The sequence below is a fragment of the Coloeus monedula genome (genome assembly GCF_965178545.1).
Source record: "Coloeus monedula genome assembly, chromosome: 10".
In the NCBI taxonomy this organism is placed as follows: domain Eukaryota; kingdom Metazoa; phylum Chordata; class Aves; order Passeriformes; family Corvidae; genus Coloeus; species Coloeus monedula.
This window is the reverse complement of record NC_138790.1, coordinates 7,573,002-7,593,492: the sequence shown is the minus strand read 5'-3', so window position 1 is coordinate 7,593,492 and position 20,491 is coordinate 7,573,002.

Below are 20,491 nucleotides of genomic sequence, written 5' to 3'. Positions count from 1 at the left end.
TAAGGATGAACTTATTCTTCCCTTATGTTTTATGATTTTAGTATTAACATCATTATAAATTGAAGCTTTTCTGTGAGTTTTGCCCTGGAGTCAGGACATGACCTGAGAATTCAGATTAATTGTAGATGCATTCACACATCCTACCTGTAGTTTAACAACACAAATGTCAGTCATCTGCCTCTGTAGGCAATAGAAAAGGAAAAGCACTTCCAGAGACAGATTTAGAATAGTGAGTTTAGCTTCTGTCACAGGTTTTCTGTGGAATTATCAGTTTTAGAATACTTGGAGAAAAGTAGGAACAGCATGCAAGAATCCCTTTCTGAAGAAGCCACTTTTCCACCATTCTCTGTCCCAAAAGAAAACAAGGCAATCTTCCTTTTTAAAGAAACGTCTGATACTTTTCAAACCACGTTCATGATCTTTTCCTGATTGCATGGGTCTAACAATTCAAGCTCTCTGGATTTTTTCTGCTTGCATACCATCTATCTTAGCCTTTATTTTCTCTCATTCTGAATTTTCTTCTTCTTTTGAACAACTGATAAATTGTAACAGTGTTCAGCAATTGCTTGTAAATAAAATTCACTGTTTTATCGCTCCCCTGTAAAATACTCTGGAGTTCAGGGTTATATCCTTCCAGGGCAATGGCCTTTCTAAAGAATATTTCCAGAATTTAAAGATATTGATTTATAGCCAAGAAAACTCTCCCTAAAATATAACACAAAGTATAATGTACAAAGAACACTGTGCCAATATATTTAGGGAGACATTTTTATTTCCTCATGGCATGTGCCATGCCACTGCTGTGCCAAACCTGCAAGTCAAAAATCAGAGTCAGCTGAAAAACTTATGAAATGTAGCTTCATTTTCTAATGACAACGTTATGAAACAGGCTCCCCAGAAAACCTCAGGAAAATCCTGGAAGTAATTCAGACTCTTCTTGTGGAACACATACTTTCAAAAAATTTTAGTGTTTCAAAGAGGTCTTTTTTTCTTTCTTCTTCTCAAAGATACATGGCATATACAGAAAAGATATGAGAATACCCTATTGGGAAGCCTACCCTGTCAAATTCCTCATCACCTGTACAATAGCTTCTTGACATGAATTACCTGATATCTCATACAACTGCAAAAAATTGTGGAATTATAGTCACTGGGAAAAAAAAAATCATTTAATCAAACTGGAAAGAAGAGAAGGCAACAAAAGAAATTATTATTACCAATTTTTCTGATAGGTCATGAGTAAAGTAGCAAGTGTAGAGAGAAGGTTCACATCGAGCTCTGGGGTGCCAGCAGGACCCACAGCCAGGTTGGATGAGGCTCTGAGCAATCTGGTCACAGGAAGGTGTCTCTGCCTATGGCGGGGGGTTGGAACTCAATGAACTTTAAAGTTCCCTTCCAAGCAAATCCATTCTATGATTTCATCTTTTTTCCAGTTCTGAAGTTCCAGAGAAGATAATGAGTCTTCTCTACACATGGGTCATGTAACTACAGGTTTTTGAGCCAAAGGCAGTGGTGGGCATGTGAAGGGTGAGAGCAATCTGCCACAAGAACAATGCTAGAGACAGACAGAAGAACTATCAACTCCTGAAAGAGAGTTTTTGTTTCTTTCCACTCTCCTGTCACAGTTTTTCTTTTTTTTCAACCCAGACAGCAATGATTTCACATCAAAAGTGAAACATGTCCTGCTTTCTTAAAGTATGTATCCCATCAGCCTACCTAGAGTTATGTCATTCCCAACAGCCCTGAAAGGTCACAAGCACATCACAATTCTAATAATCTCATATTTCCATTTGACTAATTTTTTGTTCATTGAGAAAAGTATTCCGTGCTCATGAGTAGACAGCATAGAAGAGACTCTTCTCATGCTGTTGTGAACCAGGAGTAGCGGAAATGTATTTACTGTAGCTAGTCCAAATTTATTCTCTTGTCAGCATGTCTGCATTCCTCTAGAATTAAGCCAGAAAGAGAAAAAAACACTTATGCTGCCAAGGTACAATCTTTCACCCATGTGCTATAGAAGTGAGACCAAAAAGGGCATTCCTGAGACATATTCCATATTCAACTGGATTCCCAACTTGATCCCTGAAGTAAGGCCCCCTTAAAACCACTAGCTTAATATGACTCCCATATTAAGCAACTCAGCACTGTTTTCACACACAACAGGATATCTCCCTTCCCCTATTTTACAAGATCCTTTGTTGAGAAAAGGGTGCAGAATGAACTTCAACACCAAACCCTTTAAACTCCCAGCACTTTGACATGAGATTGGCGGTAAACAGAGAAAAGAAGTTGCTAAGAGATGAATTTCACAGCTGTTTAACTGCCAAATATTTTGTACCCCAGGGTTAACTTCATACTACTGACAAGCTCCTTTTTCTCCAAAACTCCTGCCCTGTGGAATGTTTCTATGTCATAAAATATGAATGCAGGTAAAACCTCTGCTGCCAAACATTTGTGGGAAAAAGGACAGTAGAACTGTAACACTGAGTTCTCTGATTATAACTCCCTTATTTTCATGTCTTCAACTTTGCTGTCAGCCCTTGTAGTGAGGAGGTAAGCCACTCTGCTTTCTGAAATTTTAGCCACTAAATCCCTAAAACACTCATATTCTGAGTAATGAAAGTGGAACAGAAGATGACTTTGAGTAATAAAACTTCTGATAACTACAATTATTTTTCTGGTACACAGTGCCACTCCTAACAAGAAACTAAAAATTATGTTTTACTAAATCTCCATACATCTGCCATTCTGATACCAGTGAGAGCAAACACAGCTGACACAGGGCCCTACAACTACATAGAAGTCCTACAACTTCTTTGAGCTGTGCACAAAATTCACTTCAAATAGCAATAGATTTGCTTGTCTCAGTTACTATCAGCAAATGCCTTAGGAATAGCTTATGGACCACTGTGGTCATAAACCAGATACTGAAAACCACTTGCCTGAAATTATGTGTCATTTTTCTGTGTTACCAGGAAGCTTACAGCTAGTTTCTCCAGTAGTTAAATTATTTCCTGTATTGAACTCTAGTGCCCAGTTTCTGGCCCAGAAAACAGCAAAAAATATGTTCAGTGCTGCAATGAGACAGCCAATCAGTCCTGCAACTGCAAGCAATTTCCTTTATATTAGGAGTAAAAAAATCAGGACAATCAATGAGTTCCTCTAGTTGTCACTCATAAAAGGAGGTGTGTAAACATACACACAAGGTATGAAGAAAATTTGGCCCCATCTCTGCCACAAGTGAGATCTTGGAGAACAGAAGACCATTGAGAAACATTTCTAGTCTGTGCAGGGGGGTTGTTTCTTAAAGATATGCTTCTCACTCCTTTACTTGGCCTTGCATTCACCTAAGCTAATTTACAGTGTCTCTTTCTTTTGTCCCCTTAATTATACATCATATATGTACATGAGAATGTTCAGTCTTATCAGATGTAGGTGGTTTCTTTTCTTTGCTCTCACAGAAAGCAGCCTCCTCACTGTGCTGAGGATAGAAAAGAGTAAATCAAAACCAAACAAAACTTTTATGAAATAGGGGGAAACTGTGGTGCATGGAGGATCCAGTAAAAGAGAAAACAAGAACAGCAAGGTTTTCTCAAAATCTTCACTTAAGTTGCTATAATATTTAAATATTGAACATAAGTTAAATGACAGAATCCTGGACTACAGCTAGGAGGGCTAAAACCATTCCATATCAAAACTATTCAACTTCAACGAGTTCTTTAAAAATCCCAGTTTTAACTGAAAAAATGCAATTTTATAACACTTAAGAGTATCAATGTATTTTAATGATTAACAGAACATGTTTTCCTTTCCCTCCACAATTTTCCTGTGTTCACTTTTTTAAGTATGTGTGCCAGACATTCATCTTGTCAGATTATATGATAATAAATGGCATACAGTAACTGCACAGCACTCAAATTTCATCAAAACTTGGCCAGCACAACTAAAAACATCTAAACAAAGGGAACATCAAGGGATTGATCATAAGCAGAAGCTACTTGGGATAACCTTTGAAAACAATAATGCACTACTAATTTATACCAGCTGTGAATCCACAGGGAAGAAGCCATAGTGGTGGGAATTAAAATATATAGACAAGCAACAAAACTGATACAAGGTTTTGTGTATCCTCATGGAATCTTTCAGAAAATATGAGAAGGTTCTGAGCTTCCTGTCTCTGTTTTCTCAGATTCAGTGCCCAAGAGAGATCACATATAAATACATTAGTGTACAATTGCTACAGGCACAAATACAGATTTTTTGACTGTGCTGAGGCTTCATTAGTGAAATATAAAGTATTGAAGCCAGCATCATATGAGAATACAGAAAACATACTGATTTTTTTTTTTTTTTTTTTTTTTTTTTTTTTAATGTTTATACCCAGTGAAATAGTAAAAACACTCTTGGGCTGCTTTTGCCAAAGGTACTTTCAGCAGCCAGTGAAATTTAGCAGTTTATCTGGGCTGCCTCATGGAAACATAACAATATATGCGTGTGAAACTTTTCTCTAAGTATTTATATTTATAAAATTAAAATCTGTATTTGTGTGGCTCTCCCAGGAGCTGTGTTCCCAGTTATTTGGTTTGTCTGTGTCCTCTAGCAATGATAACAGTTCTTGGATGTGTTTCCCAGCAGTACGGGAGCCCGTTCTACAGGCTTTCCTTTCAACAGGGAGGTGGCTACACCAGCTCATTGTGATGAAGAACCCCTTCTTCCTTTCTCATGAACTGCTCTATGTGGTGCTTATTCCTACTGGGCATCTCCTGAAGCTTTATTTCCATCAGTGATATTGAGAAGAGCACAGACAATGCTATTGTCTCTATTTATACTTTATTACAATCCTCCTTGGGATTGAAGGGACCAAACCATCCTACTAAAAGCTCATGGCACTTGAGTCCAATTCCTGTAAGCTAGATCTGTGAAAGCACCAGGGCACAGAAAAAAAATCTGTATAAGAAATCAAACAAATGTTTTTGTGCTCTTCTACATCAATAAAGACAAAAAAGAAAATATTTGAGTAATAGCAAGGCTTCCCAAGCCTCCTTCTTCCACAGCAATAATTATCCTTCTGTTTTCTTCACAAACCCGCTTCTTTAAATTTGCAAAAGTCACACCAGGATAAATGCTATCTTCTTTCAAAATTACAGGTGTAGCAAGTATCTGTCTTAAACAGTTTGTCTCTACTTTTAATTTCTACTATGATTATAACTAGACTAACAAACAGCAGAGCATAACAAACAAACCATTACAAAACGGGTTCCCTCTAACTTAGAAAGTACTAATATGAACTGCTGTTCAACACAGGGATTTTTTGCCTAATGACTACTTTGCCTCTGCTTTCTTTGTAAAACTGCAGGGTTTATAATTAATTAAACATGATAAATATGTTCAAAAAATAAAGGAAGAAGCCATAATACTGGAATTTTTAAGTGATAGACAATGGAGTTTATCCTAAAGTTCTCAGTTCTTTGGATTTAAAGTTTGCAAAAATGTGTGGATTTCTCAATTTTCCATTGCAATTTCTTAGTTAGAATTGTCTCAGGTGTTTTCAGATTGAATTAACTGGAAACCAAAGATATACAATAGATGAAAGGGAATGAAATCCAACCCACCAGAGATCTTTATGCTGTGAGCACAGAGCAATCACTCACAAATTCCTCTAAAGACACCGAACACTTCAGCCACACAAACCCAACTAAGCAGAAGAGATCAGCTCTCGTTTTCTCTACCAGCATTCACCCGCTGTATGAGACACCCAGGAAATATGAAGAGCTCAGCAGCTCAACTGGACAATGAAGCAGCAGCTGTCAGACACTTTTCACACAGTTTCTGGAAGACAAAGTGACTCGTGGCTGGCTCCAGTCAGCAGGAAAACACTGGATTAGAGGCCATTTCCTCTCCGACCAAGATGAATACCAGCCTCTGGCATTTGCTCTGGTCAGACTCTGATGCTTGTAATTAAACTAATTTGTTCACAGTAAGCATCCAGCCCTGCACCAGTGAACAAGTAGGAGACACAATGAGATGCCTTCTGTTTCCACATGACAGGACTCAGGTGAGATACTCCTCTCTAATGACGGAACAAAAGTTTAGCTTCTTTTCCCCCCTTTCTTGTGAAAGACATTCCCTTTTTTCTGTGCCATCCTAGGCAAAAAAGTCTCCAGTTTAAAGGACTATTTCACTCTTTCTGCAGAGCGTCTTCTCAGGAAGGAGAAAAACATGAGACTAAAAGCAAAAGTAGTTTCAGTAAATAAGGACAACATTAATAAATGAAAATCAGTGTTCACTTAGAACTCCAAGTGAACCAAGTACCAAGATGGAGTTGTTCAAAACCAATTGAATGAAAAAAATGAATAAGTTAGAAAGGGTCCACAGTGGCACTCAAGAATAACTTTTTTCAGATCTTACAACCTAACAATTATTTGTTGGGGTCCTTAACATACAAATCTGTTCACTGCATTTTATCAGGACAGTCTTAGCAAAGAGGTGGACTACAAGCAAAATTTGTCACCTGTATCACAAAGCACAGAAGTCAAATAATACAAAGAAGTTTCCAATAATTTTTGAAAAGTAAATATATATATATATATATATATATAAATGCACATGAATATGAAAGCTGGAATCTTGGACAGATTGAAGGAAGAACCATAGTTATCATATAAGTCATCCAGCAATGTCAAGATCAGTCATTCCTGCTGTCAGCTTTGACAAAACTCACACTACAGGTTAAGATCAGGCAATTTATCAAAGAAGTGCCCATCAGACAATCATTATGATGGGGTCAGAAATTTCTCTGCAAACTATCATTATCACTTAGTGTATCAGTCAGCAATCTGAATACTATCTAAAATATCAGACACTCTGATAACATGGTATGGCAGGGCCTTCAACCAGCAAACCATGGTGATAGCTTTGAGTCATCAACTATTTTGTATTTCCTTCTGTTCTCCAAATATTTATGTACCATTACATTCCCAAGCACTCAGAAGACCCATTGCTGATAGCAGATAGACAGCATAATCTATGTTAATTTGTTGCAGCAACACAGAAAATGGAAATAGGAGCTAAAATAATCAGGATCAACCTTTATATGCATAGTTAGGAGCAAATTGTGGAATGAATGTTTAATCCGAAGTTTTTCCATTGTAGCATTAATCAGTGAACGGATGGCAGTTAAGAAATTGCTTCTGCCCATCACTCACTGCTGCTGCTTTTGAAGCAAGAATTGAACTTTTCCTTTCTTGGCAACACTTGTAGACCCTGTCAGGCCAATAATTGCTCCTACTGTTTGCTTAGACATTTGACATGGCAATTCCTGCTGTTGACCAGACACAAAGAGATTTGAATTTAATTAGCAGAGTGGGTGCAGGTAAAACCTACCCTGCTTCTTGATGTAAAAGCTGCTGTATCACCATAGTCAGATTGTTTCAATCAACAGGAATTCATAGCATTTTACCTAAAGATAATTGAGAATGTCACAGAACACTGGAAAAAATATTCACATGAGAGACCACAGACACAGCTTGGAGTAAAGGAGTGGATACAACATTTACAGACAGACTGCATAAGGAATTCAAGCACACACACTTCATCCTTCAACTAGAAATAGATATGAAATATATTTTAAAAGGAACAAATGCAATCAAGTTGACCCACCCAATTTTTTGTACAAAAATTTCTCATAGTAGTTAAAGAAGGTAAATACCATTTTCTTCCTTTTTACAGATGGAGAAATGGCAGGTAATGTCACTTACAAAAAACACACAAGGTCGTAGGAGCCTGGAAGGAAAATGGGTGGGACTTTCTGGTCTCCTTCAAATTAATAGGAATCTCATGGACTTAAGCAGGTCCAGCCTTTCCCTGAGAATATATCAATCTTATATTCAGGGTACTATGATGTTGCAACATTACACAAAATAATCTTCTAGTGAGCTGCTAGCTTTATGTAACCAACCATGCAAAGAAAGAAGATTAAAAATTGAATTAATACTCAAGTTTTAATCATACCAGCAGTCGCTACTGTCACATAACAGCAGCAGCACAAAGGGTGAGGGGGGCACAGCTGTAACTGTGGCAAACAAAAGGCAAAAAGTGTCTTTCTTATTCATAAGTAGATTAGTGAAAAATAAACCACTTAAACACCCAAAGCCCGCTTTATGAACTCGGGCATTTATTTACATAAATGCTAGATGGCTGCTGGTATGAATTCTTTTCATCTGGGTTATTTAAATGTGAGGATCTCTAGCATGAAGGGCAAGCCACCAGGACAAAACATTGTGAGGCTCTGCTTTTAACCCATACATGACTGATTGGGAATTCACTAAATGCTTAGGTGAATCTGACAAAACTGAAGTTGTAAGAGAGAAGTGCCAAAGAGTCCAGTGTCACACACTATTGGTGGTCCTCGTGCTACAAAAGACTCACACTAAAACATGGCTTCAGTCCATCCAATAAAACAATGGAATCTGAGGTATTCTATAAGGGAAAAAGACTTTTCATTCAACAGAAATGACTTTAATTTTATAGTCAGCTTAAAACAGAATATTACCAGCCTTAATATTGGTCACAGAGAAAATATAGATCTTAATTGAAGTGTTTTAGAATTGCCTTGTATGTACAGAGAAGGTGGTAATTTGACCATTTAAAATACTTCCCTCACTGGAAACACACCAAGGACCTTCCTTTCAGGGAATGTCAGGAATGATCTGAACCTGTAGGTTAGTGTTCCTGAGGATGGGAAACAGAGCTATAGTACATTCCTTACTGACTTGTGAGGAAAGGGGGAAAATGAGAAATAGATCCTAACTAGGAAGGAAAATTGGCTTTATTTCTGCAGGTGATGCCAAAGAAAGGTATAGAAAAATACCTTATCAATATTTTCACCAGAGAGGAGAATTATTTCTTTCCATTGAACGAAAGTGATGATTAGCTGTCTCATGGAAGGTGTTTCAGCAATCATATTCACACTGAGCAACAGCAAAGAGCCTGAGAGGCCTGGGGAAATAAAAAAGGCAACAATAGCAGCCCCACACACACACACTTGCCTGAGTCTCTTTCAACCGTTTCAGAGTTTTGCCCTGTGTAATCAGTGCCCAGAAACAGACACTCCAGCACCAGGGAGGAAAGAATGGGAGCTAAAACACTCTTCTGGGAGTTGAAAAAATTCTTGGTGTTTGCACATGCCTCAGCCTCTAGATCAGACTAAATCCAGACTAAATATCCAACATTACCCTATCCTATGCTGCTACCTCAAGTGAGATGTGACACAACAGTAAAGAACAAGGAAACCAGACTCTAGGAGAGGGAGGTGAGAGCATTTTAGTGTTATTTCCAACCCCTAGATTTCAGTTTCTATTCCAAAGATTTTTTACTATAAAAGAAAGTCCCTTCCAAAAGCCATTTCCGGTAGAAGAGTTTCAACAATTTATGAGCATCCAATAGAGCAAATTCCACACAGTTCTTCCTGTACTTCCAAAACCGCAGGAATTCATTTTTATGATTTTGGAAGGATTGCATTTATGAGGCTAAGTATTTGGATTTTTACCCTATCATATTATCATGTAGATCTTCTCCATAACCCAGCTATGCCAGGTATAGAATGCCCTTAATATCTTATATAGCAGCAATGGACAGGAATATGAATTTTTCTTTACTGGAAACTAATTTGGGATTAATTTTGTCATAACTTTCCTTCAAACAAACATAATGCAAAGTGGGAGCAAACCACACAAAATCAGAGTTTGGCCCTCTGCATTCAGAAACTGAAAGACTGTTGAAAACTTTCATAACTCTAAATTACCTGTAAATAAGAATGATTTGTCAGGAATTTGTGATGATTCTCATTAGAAGTAAAAGTACAAGGATCAAGAGCACATGTCATCCTTGCACAGGAATTAAAATGAGTAATCATGCATGACAAAGATTAATTCATTATTTTTTTGAGCTTGACTGATACGAACACATGGTGATCACTATTACAATGAACTGAACTCAGCAAGAACTTAGCGATGGAAGGAGTACAGATACTGCACCAACAAATGGGAAATCACGCAAGAGGTTGCTTATTTATGAGAAGACTATAGAGGAGGCAAAACTTTATATGCTCTATTTTTTAAATACTCAATTTTTATTCAACAAACTCCACTATGCCACTGACTGCCCAATGATTTTTTCTTTATATTTTGTACCCACACCCTATGATTCTTTAGAGATGACAAGGGAAACATTAAATTAATGATAAATTTCAGTAATCAGGTGAAATAAAAAAAAACCCCAAACATTTAGAGCTATTAATGTTAGTTTTTTTCCAAATCACTGTTTCATATTGTTTAAAGACATGTCAGAGAAATAATTAAATTCTCAGTACTTCTCTGGAAGTAGGAAATGAAGTCTTCAAAAAATAGACATTATATCATTACCTATGCATAAAAAATACAATAAATCAACTTAATTAAACATTAGGCATAAAGTTCTCACATATTTAGGCCCCAATTCACGTAGTATCCATTACCTTGGTGCAGCAGACTGGGCCTGCCACTTACACTGGAAATAGTTTCCTTTATTTAGTGACTCCGACTGGGAGGTATTTGTTAAGTCAAACTCTACTGGTAATTTCAGGCCAGAAACATATTTTCAACAATATATGGATTCCGCCAAGATTAATTTTTATCCAAAATGAGAATTAAGAGCAAAGGAGACTTAGAAGAAGCAGAATCTGTCCTTGAGATGGGGAAGGATCCCAGAGGTGCTCTGATTTTTCATTCCCTGCACGCCCATTTCCAGAGGCCAACTGCAGCCTGATCAAAGGCACACAGAGGCTCCCACGATCTCATTCAGTCTTTTTAAATCATGGTTCAGACAAGCACCTATTAATACACAGGAAAAAAAAAAAAAAAAAAGGAGCAGTCACCTCCTTTTCATTTAATTAGGTCATGATTATTCAGCTTCACACAAGAAAAATCTTCTTGCGGCAAAGAGAGTTTTCTATTAACCTCCTCCATTCCTTTCTAGCAGTGCATTCAAGTTGTATGTAAATTGATTGCATTCCTCAGTGTCACAAGCTATTACAGAGACAGGAAAGCAGGCAGGAGTAAAAGATGTCTGTGATTAGACTATCTAGAAGAATAATTTATAAGACTACCATATCAGCCTTCACACTAGAAGGGGAATGCCTGGCACTATATGCCTAAGGTTAGGAAAGGATATTATTGAATGCTTGTCCATTACACAGGATTTTTCTGATGCTTTTTCTGAGGCATCAAAGATAAACCAGATAGACCAGTGGTCTAATGAAACAATACAGTTTCTTTTAGGAATGGGGAGAAATTATGTTGCTCTTCATCCTACTATTTCAGAGTCAAGAAGCCAAGTCTCATTGGCCTTTACAGTTATATCTACAAATGCCACTCTTAGTTCTTTGTATTCAAAATGAGAAATACTTTCAAGCAGTGTTTTCATACTGGCCCGGTTTTCAAATACTTTGGAGTGGGAGGCTAATCTAACCTTAGAAACTAACGAAGGAGCTTTGCAACTGGTCACTTCCAGCAGAAAAGTAACCTTGGTGATTTTGAAAATAATGGATTACCAGAGTACACACTGAAAGTCTGTCTATGAATACAGTCTGAAACAAAACTTTTTGTATTACCTCATTTTTTAAGATGATCCAAAGCCTACTAAAGTCAATAGGAAGATCCATATTGATTTTAGGAGGCTTTGAATCATGCCTAAAATTGCTTTTTCATTACACTTCCATCCAACACAGTAAAACAAATCCTACAAATCAATATATTTCTATAAACACAGCAGTACAAGAACGAATTATAAAAAGTTATAACACAGCTAACTAAGATTTGTACACATAAGCAACAAAAAACATTACTTCTTCCTGGGGTTAATTATCTTTTCACAGTTCAAAAAGGTAATCACCTTAAATTACATTGGTCTCGCTAATACTTTCTTGAATAATTCTGAAATTTTAAGGTAGGAAATTTATGTAGAGCAATTAATGTATGAAATAGTTGCAGCAAAATTAAATCTACTCAACATTTTCTACTTCCTCCAAAAGATAACATTTTACACATAATTTATTACATGAATAAATATTTTGTCAAAATTGGGAATAAGATGCTTTTCCCATTATCTCTGCAGAAGTTTTGCATTTCTGCATGGAACTACTTGCAAGGAGAAATTATCTGGGCTTCAATAATCTTTTGGTGGTACTTGTCATATGCCTCATGTCAGGAGAGTTTGGATTCAGCTGCCTGTGGGCTGAGTTCACTCAATCTCATCGTGAAGATAAATAGATGCACTTTCATGCACTTTTTTTGGAGGGAAAGCTACATGTAAATACTTCTTGTGACCCACAGCCTAGACACCTTTCTCTGTGCAATTTTTTTTCACAGTTTTGTTTCTTCAAACTTAAAGTTATTTCTTGAAAACAAAATACTGCCCTATTGGGGAAAAACATAAACTTTGGAGATATAAATGCAAAACGTCAGTTGGACGAGCAAGCAGGAATCCAGACTAGTTTGAAAAAAGAGGCTACTTTTAATTTGCAATCCTTACAATTTTTTGCAAGCAATTAGGTCAAAGCAGTGCATTTCATCTCCTTTACAACTGCTCAAATAGATGTCCCTCTTCTTGCACACCCTTTCCCTTTTTGAAGCATTTCTGGTGCTTGGCTTTTCTGCCGAACTATGGCTCTGCCTATGGGACAAAAACCAAACTGACAGATCATCCAAAGAATGAAAGAAACCATTGGCAGGAAGTTCTGATATCTTTGAACTACTGAAATAGTGTAGAAATAAACACTATCCAAATTGCAGCTATTATATGAAAACATGTTATAAGAAATTGTCCTCTTAAACCAAGACTCAGGACATGTTGATTCTTGGGGTACAAGAGCTATTCTAAAAAGTAATCAAAATCATAGGATGTGAAATAAAATAAAATAGCATAGAAAATAACAAGTTGAACTGGAGAAATATTAAAGAAGTGATAAAAATATCACTTCTTTAATAAACATGTAATGCAGAGCTTTGATCGTCATGCTGCAGTGGCCTTTTCCTAACAGTTCCTTCATTAACATCAATGTTATTGCAGAGGGAAGAAAGACCTTCATTCACACTGGCTTTTTAACTGGCATTAGAAAGTGTTTAAGTTTCCAGTACCCATATGGTTCTACAGAAGAGCTGGAGAGGGACCTTTGACAAAGGCATGTGGTAATAGGACAAGGGGGAATGGCTTCAAGCTGAAAAAGTAGATTTGGATTAGATATAAAGGAGAAATTCTTCACTATGAGGGTAGTGAGGCCCTGGCACAGATTGTCCAGAAAAGTTGTGGCTGCCCCATCCCTGGAAGTGTTCAAGGCCAGGCTGGACAGGGGTTGGAACAACCTGGTCCAGTGGAAGGTGTCCCTGCCCATGGCAGGGGGGTGGAATAGGAGGAACTTTAAGGTCCCTTCCTACTCAAACCGTTCTATGATTCTATGAAAATTGGTTTTGACAGCCTCAGTAGGCTCACATGGATTCTCAAACCATGTCTAAACTCCACATCTAAAATCCAGAAACCATTTCCCAAAACAAGCCTCAATATGGCAGAAGCAAAGCTCTTAACAAGAATCCACACGGTTAACTATACATTTTGATTAATTTACCACACAGTTACCCAGGCCTGGTCTTTTTCATAATGATTGCTCAAATATACTCACAATCATTACAGCTGGCACTCAGGTAAATATTTCCTTAATTTGATATCAATCCACATGGAAAGACAGAATGTGTTACTCTGGTAAACTACAGTGTTGGTTATCAGAAGAATTTGTCATTCCTAAGACAAATTTTTGTACTTTACTGATCTAGAGAACACTGTGATAAGGAAGCTCTGAAGTGTTTATCATTTGGATAATATTTGTTTCATCCTTAGTCATCCAGAGATAAGATGAAGTGCCACAAAAAGAATACCTGCTATAATTTAATGAATATTGTGATGATAATTTTTAGTATGACATTTTTGTAATGAGAGCCCATTAATTTAGTTGCAGATCCTTGGAGGAATAGATCGAATCAATTTCTAGATGAGTCTGCGCCTATCATGGAGAGAGATTCTTGTTGGGACTTTAAATGCCACAGATCCCCTCTTGCTCTAACACTCTAAGCTACATTTGGGGGAGTCCCTTTGGAGAACCCCTTCTCAGATAAGATACCAAAGAGGAAACTGCAAAGTTTTGGCACTACCAGCCCAAGTCCAGCTTCAGCAATGCTGTTTCCTCTGAAATATCTACAACACTTCAAAATGCATTTAGAAATCCACCCTGTGGGAGCTCTCAGTATTCAAATACTGAAAGTGCCACAAACCAGCACGCTCAAAAGGAATGAATAATAGTGTTTAAAGCCAATAACATAGAACAGTAAAGCAAAACCAACATCCACACATATAACCAGGAAGCTCCTCTGCACCAAGACAGCATTTGCTAGCACCAGACAAAACAAGTTCATTACCTTCTGCTTGGTCTTTGTTTCTGTTTCAAGGCCCAGCTACACCAATCTCATGGATACCCCCTGATCCAGTCTGCATTGCACAGCACATCCAAGTCTTCCTATTGATTCATTCCAAACCCCTCACACACCACATCCAGTAATGTCATTCCTCATCACGCTGCAGCAAGAAACAAACCCTCAGTTATTTCTTTATAGCTCAAGAAGCCGTTATCTATAATTACAATACATCTCAGGCATGACTTTTTTGAGCAGATGTAGTGTTTTAAATTTGGAAATTTATAGATAACAAGAATGCTGTACAAAACAGTACAAACTTAGCCCCTTCCTATATGCTAAATAATCATAGGAAAATGACACAGGGAAGAGAGTCACATAACATCTCCTTCCAAGAATAGCCACTGTCTCTTTCCCCACACACAGCATCTCGTTATTCACTAACCACTCTCCTTCTGCAGGATGCAGTTTGCTAAGGATTCTATTGTTGTATCTGCTCTTGAAAAAGACTACTAGAAGAAATGAGAAGTTTCTCGGGTATTTATTACTCCCATGAGCGTATACAAAATAGAGATACATTTATTTTTGCTGTCTTCCAAAATGCAATGTAAAATCTGCACAAGTCCTTGTGACTCCTTTCCACCAAAATCTTTTACTTTGCAAATTAATGATGAAGACATTTTAGCATACCTCTTTCATGTGAGTAAATTTAAATCCTTTATGCATTTTTATCCCAGTTTAAAAAGTATTTTTTGATGTATAGCCTGACACAGACTGCAAAGTCATTCAACTTTATAGCTAAACCATGAGAGGGGTATGCAGGAAATTATTCCTAAACTGGTCTGTTTTGGGTTTGCGTATCATAGTCCAAAAAGTAAATTTAATGGTATATAATGGTAAGGAGATAAATGTTGAGAGTGAAGAAAAAAGAAAAAGGAAAATAATTTTAAAAATGAGGTAAACTGTAATTGTACATGTGTCCAAAAATTATCTCTGTAAGGATGAATTAAAAATGTGACTGCAAAATGAAGAATCATAAATGCAGCAATAGAGCAGGTGTTGCAAAGTTTATTAGGAAATCTCCTAAATGGTTCCATAAAAATTCAATAGTCCATTGTATGTAAGACAACAAAATTATATTTAATGGAGAGCTGTACTCTTGCCATTTAATTATTGGACAGTACTGCAGTCTTCTCAGAGCAGCTTTCAGACCTGAGGTTATAATGAGCAGACAAGAGTGAGGAGTTCCCTCTCCACTGTATTTAAGAGATTTCACGATAGCCAAAGGAAATTAGAAAGCGTGGTATTTTCATGAAAAACACTTTTCAATTACCTTTGTATCCAAGTAATGTTGCATTCATATTCACAGTGTTGCAAAGCCATTACCTAGAGTAAGTAAAATGAACACAGTATCAGAACTTAATTGGATGTAGAAAATTGGAAAGTTCCACACCACAGTTGCTGAATAAGTAGAAATACATAAAATGAAAGGTGCAGCTGTTTCCTGAAAGCCACTGTAACAACAGACGGTGCTTGTAAAGGACATGGAAGGGTCACTGAGCTCAGGACAAGGTGAGCCCTGGGCCTTGCTCACTCGGCAATCCCACCCCAGTGCATCAGGCCTGTTAGCACCAGTTCACAGCAACAGCCAAGGAAAGCAGCTCTCCTTAACCCTTGCTAAAGCAGAGCTCCAGCAAGGGACTATCTGTATGTTTTCATTGAAGACAACTAGTAAAAACAAGAGTTAAAAGATGATCTTTACCTAAGATCAAGGTGAAGGTTTAAGCACTTTTTGATTGCTGAAACTGCTCTTTAGGGTATTGACATGCATCATTTCAGACAGGTTTTAAAAAATCATAAGCCTTGCTGTGTGTGTTCTGCTTTATATTTTATTGCAGTTAAATATGTGTACCACGCACACTGCATTCCATATTCTGCACAGAAATAAGCACAACAAAAGGAAACTAAAGTCTGGCTTATTTGGTTGTATGAGAAGGTAAAAGGAGAAGAGAACAGTAAGAATCAAGACTTACATTATTCATTGACATGGGCTAAGGTGTGAACTTAGACAAGATTCTGTGGTTCAAAGGAATATCAGGACTTTAATGTTGGCTGTGTCAAATACCCTCCACCTTTTTATTCAAGTTACAGAACCAGAAAGACTTTTGAATTTTGAAAGTGAAACTTTCTTCAACATTAGAACAAATTTTCTAGAGAAAATAGAAATATTTGAAAAGGCTCTACTCCTAGACTGATATTTCCATTTCCTTTTGACTCATTTTCTACTCTAGGAACTTCTAGTGTGACAATAGACTCTTCACAACCCACACAAAAATCTTCTAAATCCAAGACCCTCAGAACTGTGGGACTATCTCCTTGCTGCTCTCAGCCAAGCCCTGGTCTTCCTGTTGGTCTTCCTCACTCTTCAGTAGTTCCTGGGAAAAATAAAGTCCTTTTCCCTCCTGTTGAGTCCACTTGACCCAGCTTACAGCAACGAGCACAAGGCAAGCAGCCAGACCACCCCTTACTGCTCATCTACAGCCCAGGAAGAGAGCATGACCCAACTGGCTCTCACACATGTGGAACTTCAACAAAATACAAACACAGAAAGAGTTCACTGGAGTTAACATGCCGTATACAGGGCCTCCGTGTTTACAAAGGAATGTTTTATGAAGTGGAGGACATGAGACAGCTTTAGGAATAGAATTTCATGATAAAATTTCTGTGTTAGTGACAGTCTTAATAAATCTCATGGCCCAGGAAATATTTTCCAGTCCCATGTACAAGAAACCATGCTGACAGTTTTGAAATCTAGCTACAAAACCTGGGCACCCTGTCCATATTTCCCAGAAGTACAGAATAGTGGGGTTGGGAAGAGACTTCCAGAAATCATCTAGTAAAATCCTATCGCACAAACAGAGTCAACTGCAGTAAGTTTCTCAGTTTTGTTTTTAATATCTTCCCAAATGAAGTCTCCACAGCCTCTCAGGGCAACCTGTCTCGTGTTCAATCACCATTCCAGTAAAAAAGTGGCTTTTTTATGGGCAGACAGAGTTTCCTGTGCTTCTGTTTGTGCCCATTGACTCTGACCTTGCCCTTGTGCACCACTGAGCACAGTTTAGCTCCATCTTCTACATATCCTTCCATCATATATCTGTAAAAAATTAAGAAATTCCCACCTGAGCCTTCTCTTTTCCAGGCTAACCCATGCCAGCTATCTCAGCCTCTTCTCATATGAAAAGTTTTTTAGCCACTTGGACTTACAAAAGGACATTTGGGAAAAAAGGAAAAAAAAGAAAGAATCTGGTTTGGACACCATTCATTTTGGGTAACGCAAGTAAAAACATTTTGTGCTTTTCATCACAGGAACAGCTGTACAATATTTGCTGCCTCAATTCCTTCAGTGCTCCAATTAAAGATTGCATAGATCCTGGGCTGGAATGTGTGGAAATGGGAAATGCTGGGAATATAAAAGATTACCAATCCCCTTTAATTTATGCTTTCAAATGCTCAACACAGGGCTATAATTGCAATTTTAATCACATGTGTTCTGTGTGTGCATTGAATACCGAGGTCTCCATGTGTCAGCTAGCACCCAGTAAAGCTGCAGGGATTTTTTCCACTTTAATGTATTCATGTTAACATGTAAAAAGATCCATTTTAAAGGTTCTGAAAAAAAAGAAAATTGACAGCTTCAACTATAACTGTCAAAAACAAGTGGATATAAAATTCCAGCTTGCCTCTAATGGCAGGGTACTTTTTTGTGTTGCCTTCAAACACTTCAAAAACAACCTGCTCAAGGTGGGTGGCAAACTGCTATTTTATGCCCTATGGATAAGTGTCACAAGGGATGCCACCAGATTAGCTAAGCAGGTCTTCTGGGAAGAGCTGAAAGTGAATGCAAACAACACCAGGTTTTTGAGAGTTTTATTCTGGATTTTATGTCTGTTTTATGTTGTCACTTTTAGTAGGGACAAGACTTAATTTACAAAGCAATTTTTGTGTTTCGTAAAGTCTTATTTTGAATGTTTAAAACCTTCAAATACCTGAAGTGTTCTGCACTTCTTGTTTCAATTTCAAACATATTTTCTTTTATTGTAGTGTGGTAGCAATTTTGTCACCATTATTTAAATAAAATGGCAGAAAACACAGGGTAAAACGCTGCTTTCTGGGACTAAGGGTTGCAGAGGCTGATCCTAAGCTGTTTCCAAACTGACACTTTCACACTTGCTGTGGAAACACTGAGCTGAACACATCTATAACCTTGAAAGTGTCTCAGTTACGTTTAGGCTTAAAATACCAACATCCAAAATGGATACAAGTATTGTCAGGAATTAAGAGATGATTAGTTGGAGAAGGTCAATAACATTTCACCATTAACCTCCCCCTTTCCTAAAATATAACCAACCTCACATATAAATAACATAAACCAGTCTTAAAGATAAGAATAGAGTCAGGATGTAAGATTCATCCCAGCCATGGCAACAAAATTTCACTGAAGATAATGAAACTGGATGATTGCAAATCCTTTTGGGAGATCAGAATCTCATCCAGTATTTCCTGGCAAGAATTAAGAATTAAATCAGCAGTATAAAAACCATTTCAAATAAATCACATATTGAGAAAATTTAATCATTAAAATGGAAAAAATATTATTTTATTTTAAGACATCAATAATTTATCTAGCAATATTTTCCTGCAAGTATTAACCATGAATATTTAATATGTACATGTGAGCAATTTATAAACAGAAACAAAAATGAAAATGTTTAAACAGTCCTGGATGTGCTGCTATAAAGAACCAAACTGAATCATATCATCAAGCCAATAGTAAATTCAACAGCTAGATGCCTACTCTTTATGAAATTGCACTCCAGCTAGTAGAGCTTGTAAGTGCATTTTTGTTCAAGTGTATAGTTTTATGTATGTAAAATATTTTGCAGTTGTATTTATTTCAATTTAATTTCTTTTGGAAATATTTTGAGAGTTCTCTCTCCCCATACAAAAGGAAGAGAGAGAAATGAATAGCTCAGATTTGCAACCCAAAATAAACTGCTTCAACAAAATTTTGTTTTACAAAAGCATACCAGAGGCCTTTTTTCCATCCCAACAAGCAATGTCATTATCTGTCTCCTCGGGCACTGCCACCAGGCAGCAATAAAAGTGTAAGTGGATCAACTAACCTGACATTTAGTTTAAAATCATTTGGAAGCACCTAAAAAAGGTGCTTCTCGCACAGGGCCTCTTCAGAGAAGCTGATCTCCAGCTGTGAGCAGTATCAGAGATGACCCCACCATCTGCCTGATCCTGGAAAAGCTACACTGGAATAAACTCAGAATAAGTCAGCTGTGATTAACACTATCCAGCCCATTTCATGTCACAACAGCAGCTACATCTAGTTCTTCATTAAAATCTGCTTTCAGCACCTTTATTACCTAAAGCTCCATCACCTCTGTCCACCATTGCCTCCATGCTGGTCACACTCAGCTCCTCTCCTGTTCCATGGAAGGACTGACCATTCCTGATGGTTCTTTACTCGTAGCCTTGCCTCACTTGGCTCCACCTTGTGCTCCTCACATGTTCCTCCCTTCCTTCCCCTCAAGGGAATGGAAAATCTATCAACCTGGATATTATTAATTACATATAATTCTCTGATGCTGAATTTGATGGCATTTTTATCATTAGACTATCATCAGGAACTTGAGCAAACTCTTCATCTGAGTTTATAGCAAATCAGTCTTTACATTACTTATAACCATAGAGCTAAAGAGAAAAGTTTATTTATACAGCTGCACAATCCTAATTTTTCTGTTCCTTTTAGCCCATGGCCAGTCAATGTCAGTCCCTCATTCCCCACCAGAGTGGCAATGCCAGGGCACTCTCTCCAGCCAGGATCCGAGGGCTTTCATTAACTTTACTGCTCTGACAACTGGCTCACATGCTCACACTTCACTGCCTGGATTTTAAGATGACTCCGGAAGTGGTGTCAGCAGAGA